Source organism: Chrysochloris asiatica, unplaced genomic scaffold (assembly GCF_000296735.1).
Source record: "Chrysochloris asiatica unplaced genomic scaffold, ChrAsi1.0 scaffold00152, whole genome shotgun sequence".
Lineage (NCBI taxonomy): Eukaryota > Metazoa > Chordata > Mammalia > Afrosoricida > Chrysochloridae > Chrysochloris > Chrysochloris asiatica.
Genome location: NW_006408670.1, coordinates 4,172,066 through 4,182,991, shown reverse-complemented (window position 1 = coordinate 4,182,991; position 10,926 = coordinate 4,172,066).

The window sequence follows — 10,926 nt, the reverse complement described above, 5'->3', positions numbered from 1 at the left end:
ATCATAAATTTCTTACTCCAGGAAGTGGTTTAAATAAAAAGAAAGTGACCATAAATTCTTTACTCACTTCAGGAAGTAACCAAAGAAAAAGAGAGAGATCATAAAGTCTTTACTTCAGGAAATAAAAAAAGTTACCTGAATATTATAATAAACAGGATTATATTTTTTTTTCCACAAAAAGGTTTGGTAGTCTGTATATGCCCTGAATTAGTGCCCTCATATTTGTCCCTATATTTTCATTGATGACCTTCATAATTTTGGGATTCACAATTAGATCTGTAATCCATGCTCAATTCGTTTTTGTATAGAGTGTGAGGTAAAGGTCTTGTTTCAATCTTTCTACCACTTTATTAAGTCTCTGTTGGTTTCTTGTAGTTTGTTGTTGTTGTTGAGTGCCGTCGAGTCGGTTCTGACCCACAGCGACCCTGCACAGGGTTTCCGAGGGTGTAAATCTTTACGGGAGTAGAAAGCCTCATCTTTCTCACGCAGAGCAGCTGGTAGTTTCGAACCGCTGACCTTAAGGTCTGCAGCCCGATTCGTAACCACTACGCTACCAGAGCTCCTTGTAGTAGTGTTTTGTAATTTTCTTTGTATAAGCCCTCGGTTTCTCTGGTTACATTTATTCTTAAATATTTCATCCTTTGGGTGGCTATTGTAAATGGTATTGCTTGCCTAATGTCCTTTTCAGTGCTATCGTTGTTGACATAGAGAAACCTAACTGACTTTTTTATTTTAACTTATTATTGCACAATCTTTCAATGAGGTCTGGTAGTTTTTTTTGTTTTTTGTTTTTTTTTTTTACTGAGTCTTTGGGATTTTCTATATAAAGGATCATATTGTCTGAAAATAAAGAGAGTTTTACTTCCTCTTTGCCAATTTGGATGCCTTTAATTTCCCTGTCTTGCTGTATATCTCTGGCTAAAACTTCCAGCACAATATAAAATAGGAGTGGTGACAAAGGGCATCCTTGTCTGGTTCCTGTTCGCAGAGGGAAGGCTTTCAGTTTCTCTCCATTGAGAGTGATGGAGGCTGTTGGTTTTGTATATATGTTCTTGATTATGTTGAGGAATTTCCTCTCAATTCCTATTTTGTTGAGTGTTTTTTTAATCAGGAATGGATGTTGCATTTTGTCAAATGTCTTTTCTGCATCAATAAATATGATCATGTGGTTCTTTTCCTTTTTCTTATTTATATGGTGGGTTATGTTGATTGTTTTTCTAATGTTGAACAATACTTGCATCTCTTTTATGAAACCCACTTGGTCATGATGTATTATTTTTTTGATGTGCTGTTGGATTCTGTTGGCTAAGATTTTGTTGAGAATTTTTGAATCTATGTTCCTGAGTGATACTGGTCTATAGTTTTCTTTTTTAGTGATGTCCATCCCTGGTATTTGTATGAGGGTTATGCTTGCTTCATAAAAAGTATTAGAGTTTTCCATCCTCTTCTCTATTCTGGAATAATTTGAGTAGAATTGGTGACAGTTCTTCCCTGAATGTTTGGTAGGACTCACCTGTGAAGCCATCTGGGCCTGGACTTCTTTTGTTTGGGAATTTTTTGATGACATGATCAATTTCTTCTTTTGTTATGGGTTTGTTCAATCTTTCTACTTCATTCTGAGTAAGTTTATAGGTAGGTCATGTTTTTCTAGAAATATATTGATCTCTTCTAAGTTTTTGCATTTGTTGGAGTACAACTCTTCATAATATTCTGTTATTAACCTTTTGATTTCCTTTGGTTCTGTTGTGAGTTTGCCCATGTGGTTTCTAATGCGATTTATTTGTGTCTTCTCCCTCTTTTCTTTTGTTAGTTTTGCAAATGGTTTGTCAATTTTATTAATTCTTTCAAAGAATCAGCTTCTTGTCCTGTTGATTCTTTCTATAGTTTTTTGACTTTCCATCTCGTTTATTTCTGCTCTAACCTTTATTATTTCCTTTCTTTTGGTGACTGTAGGTTCCCTTCTGCTAGTGTGCTTCTAATTGTTGTAGATACTGTGTTAATGTGTGAATTTTGGTTCTTTCCTCTTTTTGGGTATGCCCACTTATCACAATAAATTGTCCTCTAAGCACTGGTTATTTGGTCATGTCCCAAATTTTTTAATTTATTTTTTCATTCTCATTTGTTTCTAGGAACTTTGTGAATTCACGTTTCATTTCTTTTCAGCAGGGTGTTGTTCAGTTTCCATGTATTCGACTTTATTGCCCTTGTCTTCTTATTGTTGATTTCTAGTTTTATAGTATTGTGGTCTGAGGAGATGCTCTGTAGAGTTTTGATGTTTGTAAATTTATGGAGACTTGCTTTGTGACATATCACATGGTCAATTCTGGAAAATGCTCCATGAATACTGGAGAAGACTGTATATTGTGCTGTTGTTTGATTCAATACTTTGTATACATCTTAGAGGTCAAGTTGGTTGATTGTGTTGTTTAGTTCCTCTGTAACTTTGTCGAGTTTCTTTCTGGTTGTTCTGTCCCTTTTCGAAAGTGACGTGTTAAAATCTTTCACTATAAATGTAGATTTATCTATTTCTTTCTTCTAGTAAGGTTTGCTTCATGTATCTTGGTGCTCTTCATTGAGAGTGTATATATTTATTATGGTTATGTCATCTTGCTCAATTGACCCTTTGATTATGAGATAGTGTCCTTTTTTGTCTCTTATGCTGGTTTTTATCTTAAAGTTTACTTTGTCGGAGATTAGTATTGCCACTCATGCTTGTTTATTGTTGCAGTTAGCTTGGTATATATTTTTCCATCCATTAAATTTTAGTATGTTTTTGTCTTTGTATGTAAGTTGTGTCTCTTCCAGGCAGCATATCGAAGGGTCTTGTTTTCTTATCTATTCTGCCACTCTCTGTCTCTTCACTGGTGCATTCAACGCATTGACATTCACTGTAATTATTGATGGGTATGAATTAATTGCTGCTATTATGCTACTTTTTTGGTAGTGCTGGTCGTTTTTTTGTTCTGCATGTCTCGTTTTTTTGTTCTGCATGCATGTGTTGGGTTTGTGTTTTTTGTGCTATTTCTTGTCAGTTTCTTCTTAGTTTTCATGTTTGCTTGTTCTGCTTGGAAGTTCATTTTCATGGTTTGTTGTGAAGTATTAACTTTCTTTGGGGTTACCTTACAGTCTACTAACTTTTCTCTCCATTTAAGAGAATCCATTGTATCCTGTAATTTACCTGACATCCTCACCATCTGGATCTCTGCTGCTATGTTTATCCCTTCTTTGACATTGATATAGTTTTGATTTCGGTTGACCTCCCAGATCCTTTGAGTTCCTTTTTTGCAATCGTGTTCTGTTCTGGACTCTGTTATCTGTTGACTGAGTTCCAGGTGGTGTTGCCAATCTCTGGTTGTTGTCTGTTCTTGTTGGTTTTCAGTCCAAAAAACTCCCTTTAGGATGGTTTGAAGTGCTGGATTGGTTTTGATAAAATCTCTCAGATTCTGTTTATTGTGGAATGTCTTGATCGCGCCATCATATTTGATTGATAATTTTGCTGGATAGAAGGCAGTTTTTTTCTTGTAGGGTTTTGTAGATGTCACCCCATTGCCTTCTTGCCTTCATGGTTTGTACTGAATAATCAGAGCTTAATCTGATTTGCTTGTCTTTATATGTGACATTTCTCTTATCCCTGGCCACTTTTAATATTCTCTCCTTGTCTTTGATTTTGTCAAGCTTGATTATTATATGTCTTGATGACTTTCTTTTGGGGTCTATTGGCTTCTTGAATGTTTATCTTCTCATCTCTCAAGATGTTAGGGAAATTTTCTTCCAGAAGCTCTTCAACTATCTCCTTTGTGGACTTCTATGATCCTTCCTGTTCCAGAATGCCAATAATTCTGAAGTAGTTCCTCTTCATGTTATCCAGCATGAATCTTAGACTCTTCAGATTTTTTAATCCTTTTTTCAGCTTGATTTTATGTCTTAGCAGTATTGAGAGATTTGTCTTCCAGCTCATTAGTTCTGGCTTCCATCTCTTCTATTCTCCTCATTTCCCCTTTCAGTGTCTTGTCCACTTCTGATATCTTATTATTAATTATCTAGACCTCTTTTTGCAGGTTTTGAATTTTTTCCAATGCTATATCAATCTTATTTGATTAATCTTGTAGTACTTTCCTGAATTCTTTTCAGAGCATTTGAATTTGTTTCCATATCATTCTTCTGAATTCTTTCTCAGGCATATCCAAAACCTGCTCTTCCTGTTCTAGAAAGCCTTTGTCTGTCTCCAGCTCATTTTTCTCAGCTACTCTCTTCTGATTTTGGACATGTTTTGATTTTTTGTTGTTGTTGTTTGTTCATCATTTCCAATAATTATATATATATTTAAATGCTTAATTGGATGTCTGTTGTTGTTTATTATTAAGCTTATTTGGTGTCTCCTGGTGAATATGATCAGGAGATATGCTTCTCTTTTCATATTCAATGCTTAGCAGGTGTTGTTGGCTCTTGTCTCAGTGGTGGAATATTATGGGGTATGCTTATAGCTTGGCTATATGACCTCGATTGCTGTCTCTTCTTGGGTAACGTAGGAAGAAAAACCTCTCACCTCCAGAAATGATGTGTGATCCAAAGGACCAAAAGCAGAAGTAATATAAATGCAGAGACAAAAACCACCACTTTGGAACAGAAATAAAGCTGTGGTTGACCATCCTGTGCTACACAGGCAGTGTGTGTGCAAGGTAGAAGCCTCCAGCGTGGGAGAGGGTGTCTACTTGCTTAGATTCCTTCTCTAGTCACTACAGTAGAGGTGTGCAGGTAGATAGTGAGAAGTTAATGGGAGAAATATTGTTCACTATTTTTGTCCCTAAAGGTCAGTTAGGTATCTGCGTGTGCACTGCACAATTCTCCAGTTGGTTGCTTCTATTTATGTTGGGGTTTTACATATTGTTTTATAAAGGTCCTGCACAGGGAGCTCAGGTAGCGCAGTGGCCATGAATGGGACCACAAATCACAATGTCAGCAGCTAGAAACCACCAGCCTCACCACAAGAGAAAGGCAAGGTGCTCCATTCCCACAAAGACCCATAGCCTCAGAAACCCTGCACAGGGTTGCCTGGAGTCAGAACTGACTCCAGGGCGCAAACCACCAAGGGTCCCGGACAAGTCAATTTTAGGGCTATATCTCCATGACTGATGTCATAAGTAGCCGCCAAGTTCCTTCTCTCTGTACTGTCGGAAAACTGTGGGGTCAACGCTGGACCTCTTTTTTTTTGGGGGGGGGGGCGCACACCCACCTCCCTGATGGCGTCCGAGCTGAGCAAAGAAGGCGTGACAGAGAAAAGGAGGGAGAAATGTGTAGTCTCCCACACTTCTTTTTGCAAATGTCTCAGCACTGCTTTTAGCGCCAGTTCCCTGAGCCATTCTTGCCTTCTAAACTTTTCCAGGGTAGAGTGGCTGCAGAGGGAGTCCTGTCTCCAGATTCTTAACTTGCAGTATTTTCCTTAATATCGTTATTTTTTTTCACTTGCAAGTGCGGGAAATTGACGTGCTGGACCTTATTGTAGATCGGGAACTCTGGAGTTGTTCTGTGAGTGCTTCCTCCATGAGCCCCCAGGCCCTCCACCACAAAGACTTCCCTACCTGGCTTTCTCTACTGCCACCCAAACCGGAAGTCCGAATTTTTTTGTTTTTTGATATGAGCTGCTTCTTTGGTGGCAATTTGTTATGCAGCAATAGAAAATGAATACATACGCATAAAACTGTCCTTTGATTTATAATCATCATCATCAATTTTGAACCTGTTGTTGTAATTAACTAAAAAAAATAGCATAACCCAGTTCTGACTGCTGAATATGAACTATCCCTTACTGGAATTCTAAGCCTTATGATCTCAAGCTGGCTTCTGGAACTTTTCTTGTCTTGTCTTGTCTTTTTTTAAAAAAAATCATTTAACAGTATTTGCTTCTATTTCTTCTGTTTTGTTTGTTTGCTTGCTGTTTTTAATATACACAAAAACACTCAGGAATCTTTAATCATTTAAACATCCAAAGAGCACATTCTGCAAGACAGCCTCCTGGCTGCCAGCCTACAGCCTTTCTCTTCCCATGAGCCTAGAGTCCTCAGCTGTTCTATCTCTCCATACCATCACCTCTGTGTCCATCTCTGGTGTCACTGCTTCTCTGGTTAGAGTCCCAAATTCCGCTCATGCTCTTATCTCTTGAGGGTCCTAGGATTCTCTTTTCCTGGAATATAAGATTAACTACTCTCAAAATGTGACTGGGGGAGAGCTGCCTCCTCAAAGTATGGATTGCCAAAGCAGCAGCATCAATGGGCTCAAGTGTGGCAATGATACTGAGGTTGGCCCAGGGTTGGGAAGTGTTCCGTTCTGCTGTGCATAAGGTTGCTATGAGTCAGTACCGACTTGATGGCACCTAACAACAACAACAACTCTCCACTTTATGTTACAAAACTTCTACCTTTATAGTTGTGACAATTGCAATTAGTCATGATAACAATTACTCACTATTGAATCAAAAGAATCTTATTCCCATCTCCTTTCACCAGACCCATCTAGACAAGATGAAAACTACACAGTGGGGATTCTACCTTCCCGAAAACACTCTGAAGCTGAACTTCCTATTGAAAACTTGCAATCCCGCCACTTCCTGCCTTTATAGCCAACCCACCCCCAATTTTAGGTAGCCAATGTCTAAGTTGTTTGTCCCTATCAACACTGTATAGTGAGAAGGTAGGTTTGATCATTGATGTGAAGACTCCTTCCCTGTTGGTTGGTATTTTGAGCAACTACATCCATAAGTATAGGTCAAGTTCATCAAATTGTAGCAATTTACACTTGGTACTTTTATCAAATCTTCCTCTAGTCGATATCTGGTCAAGTCATCAAAGCTAGGTCAATGGGTACTATCTGCAAGTTTAGGCATTCTTATGTTTCTTTCCCTACTTTATATCAGCTAGATGCTCATTCTCAGCCCTCCTTGGTTAGGAGTTCCCAAGTCTCCCCAAACTTCTCAGCAGGAGTCTATGGAACATGATCAAACTCAGCCCATATCTTCATTACTGACTTTCCCTTACTTCCACTCACATGCATAAAAATGATTTTAATTTATAAGGATTAAATGAAACCTCATATAAAACAATTAAAAGAGATTTCAAATACAACAATTCCTTTTAAAAAATAATTTAAGGAATTGTTGTATTTACACAAGTTGGCAAGTTGTCAGCCTACTTCATGAGGTCTGGTAGGAACTTTACCCCTGGATAGGAATGACCCAGTATTCTTCTAAGAGACCTTCCATGTCTGGAAGCTAGGGTTAGTCTCATTTCTCCATTTTAATTCTGGCCATTTTGAACACTCCACCTCTCCCCATCTTGAGCCTCCCAGAAGACCCTGAGGGAAATATAGAAGAAACTATCATTGTCAATGCAATGGTCTTCAGATGAACTGGTCTCACCTTTTAAAAGCCTCTTGAAAATACCTTAAATCCACTGAGTCTTCTGTCCCCAGAGGTGATAAAGTTTTCAATTAAAGAAGCAAAATTATACACGATACTCTTGTCAGTGGCTTTTCAGTAAATATGAGGGTAGGAATGTTTTTAGTAAAGAAACATACTAATGCCATTAGAAAAATAGTTTGTAAGCAGTAGAGAAGAATTCATAATAACAAACTATATGATTTGTCATGTGGATCAAATGTGGCTTTCAGAAATAAATATGCATTCTGGTGACAAGGTGTGTTTGATTTTAGGTACCTTAGAAGAGCTGCATCTCAGATTGTAAAACCTTACCACTTGCCTCCCGATTCCCTATCCCCAGGACCCTCAGGAGGTAGTCAGGGAACACTGAGACCTCATGCAATCCCCATATTCTTTAAGAGGTAATTGACATTCATTTCTGGAAGCTGGAGGGTTGTAGGCAGGGATCTGGGAATGGGCCAGATATAGAAGGGACTCCTGAGAGCTGACTTAATTTTTGTGAAAAGAGATGGTAGATTACAGGGAAAATGAGGAGTCAGACAAGGAATAGAGAAAGAGGGAGAGTGATGGAAGAAGAGGAGAATTTAATCATAACTTTTAATATTAAATGCTTATGGGTATTCATTCCCAAAACTTAAATATAGAAAATAAACTTAACCCAGAGGCACAGCACCATCCTCCTTTCCCAAGCTCTTTAACTTAGAATAACAATCAGAACCCTTTTAGTAAAGAAGCACTTTATTGGAGTAAATGTTTAGTTGCTCTGGAGGAAGGCAGTGGAGGCAATAGGAGATAGACTCATTATTGGGTTTCTGACAGGCAGAAGAAGCCACTACATGGAGGCCTCATTGGCAGTAAGGAACCTCCACATTCAAGTGAAAATAAGATGGCAGCAACAAAAGGACAATGCACTCTGGGGAATGTATAAAGAAGTGTTTACCTCTGAAGAGACTGAGTCAGAGACACAGAGAAGGAATCAGCACATGGAGGATTCCTAAGTGCTGTAATGTTTGGCTGGACCCAAAAGACAAATTTTAAGCTTCACTGAGTGCTCAGGTGCAGATATTTAGGTCTCCAGCTGCAAGCTAAATGAATGAGGCCGAGAATGGGTCTTCAAGTCTTGTGAAAGGGCCAGGTGACATGAAGAATCTCATTGATAAAAATACTTAATGTGTGCCAATTGTTATAGACAAATCCTTTTTCTTGTGACTTAATTCTGTCATAAAAGGCATGGATGATCATGAACAGTACCTAGGATGCTTGAGAATGGTAAAGCAGGACTGGAAGGCCAAGACTGGGTTGAGGTAAGCTGCCCTCCTTGATATTAGGAACTTTTTCCCCACACCAGGCAAATTCCTTTAGCTTGCAATTGGCAACACACACACACACACACACACACACACACACACACACACACACACACAAATGGAACAAGAGCTATGCCTGGAGGTGTCTTTTTACTTCATTTATTGAACTCCATAAATATTTTCATAAGGCTTTATGTCATTACAATATCTCTCTTTTTGTTGTTGCTAAACACTTTTTTTTTAAACACACAACTTTGACACTTGTTTGACAGGGTCAAACAGTCATATAGAAGAAACAAAAAGAATAAACTGGCAAGTGCAGAGCAGCAGGGGTAATCAAAATCACTGTTACCCATCCATCCATCCCAGGACCCCCTCACCTCCCCCCATCAAAAAAAGAATACTAAAAGTTCACTATTTGGCTTAACACTAGATTTGTTAAAATCCTCTTGTTCCAGTCCTTATATATTAGTTAAAGATATAAAAAGAGAAATAAGAGTGAAACAGGGAAAAAGAGGGCTTGGATTTCTGTCAGGAACACCTCACAGCAAGGTCTACAGAACATACTAGCAAGCCTTTTGGAGAGCAAATCTGGGCCTCATTGTGAGTTGAGGAAAGGGGATCTTAGGGCCATGCAAAAACAGAGACCTTAGAGAGTTCTTAGGCATGGCAATGCTGCGAGTTCACAGACTAGGTTGATACCCTGAACCCAGGTAATGGGGTTCCCTTTTAGGTTGCTGGCCACTTGTCCACTTTGTTACTATAAACTGAGGGACTGTTTCAACCAATTGCAAACTGATTTCTTGTTTTCACAAGTTACTGGCATCTGGTGAGGCCACTTGGTTGAATGGAAGAGAGGTGGGAGCAGGAAGTGATGTCCCTGATACTGGAGGTCTGGGTATAGGTCCTGAAGGGAAGTGGGAGTTTGACCAAGATATATTTGGTCTGATAGGTTCAGGACCATGTCTAAGCATCTGTTCCTGGTGTGTTTTAGCTACTGGAGAAACATGTCATCACTGAACCATGGAGGAAAGAGTGGAAAGGAGAAGGAGACCTACATAGGTACTGATAGATGCTGCTTGTTTGTGGGACATTTTAGTTTGGGTACAGAGCAGCAGGTCCCTTGCAAGAGATCTTAAGTAACTGGGTTGTGTGCTGAGCAGTGGTGGTCAGTCCTGAGCCCCGGACCTTTGTCCAGCTCAGGGTCATCATTGGCTTATTCTACAGTCTGACTTGGGTGTGATTGAATGGAAACTTAAACTTGCAATTTGATTTCCACAGAGGAAAGACTTACAGACTGGGCAGGGTCTGGTTTGTTTTAGGAGGTATAGAGAAGTAGCAGAACCATCTATGCTTGGTAAGTGAGGGTCCTTTCAAAATGAAATGTTTTCCCATGGGATCTAGGACAGACCCAACAACTCTTATGACGTACTCAATTCTTCTGACTTTTCAAGGTCTGTTCACCCACAGGGCCATGTTCGGGTGGGGGTGGGGGGAATATGTACTGTGGCACCTACAGAAAGCTAGCTGCTTTGTGGGATAACTTAGTTTTGCCCAAGTGAACAGTCTTCCAAAAATGAGCCTGAGTGCAGCATCTCTGCTTCAGCCACTTTTTATACAGGAAAAGTGTCCCTGGGATCTTTACTTTCATGCCTTGAATCTACTGGGACAGAAAGATGTTGGAAACAGGGACTTCTTTGAATGTCAGAACTGCTTTAACTATTCCAACACCAACAATCCTCCTGTGTAAGGAGAACAGAAAAAAAAAGGGCAGGGAAAACCAAAGGAGCCAGGGAAGATTGTCCATGTCATCTACTAATAACGGGAGAAGTCTCACACAACTGTGGTGGTAGATATTGTGTGTACATATCTTGTATCAAAGTTGTCTTTTTCTATGCTCATTCCTATTCTTTCTCGTAGAAGGAAATTGTCAGTCTTAGACCCTGTCCAGAAAGTAACTGGAAGGAAGCTGATGATCTTGGCTAGGTGGGCTCTATCTTATAACCATGCATAGATACTTGTCAGTGCTGTCTGAAAAATATCTGTAAATGGGAGCAAGGATGACCTGGCCCCTTAATTGCTTGCTGTGAGGGGGCAATCTTAAAACCACTTGGTGTTGGGAACCAGGTAAATCGCTTCCCCCAGGGAGATCCAGAGCAGGAGACCCAAAGCTGCTTGAAAAGAGAT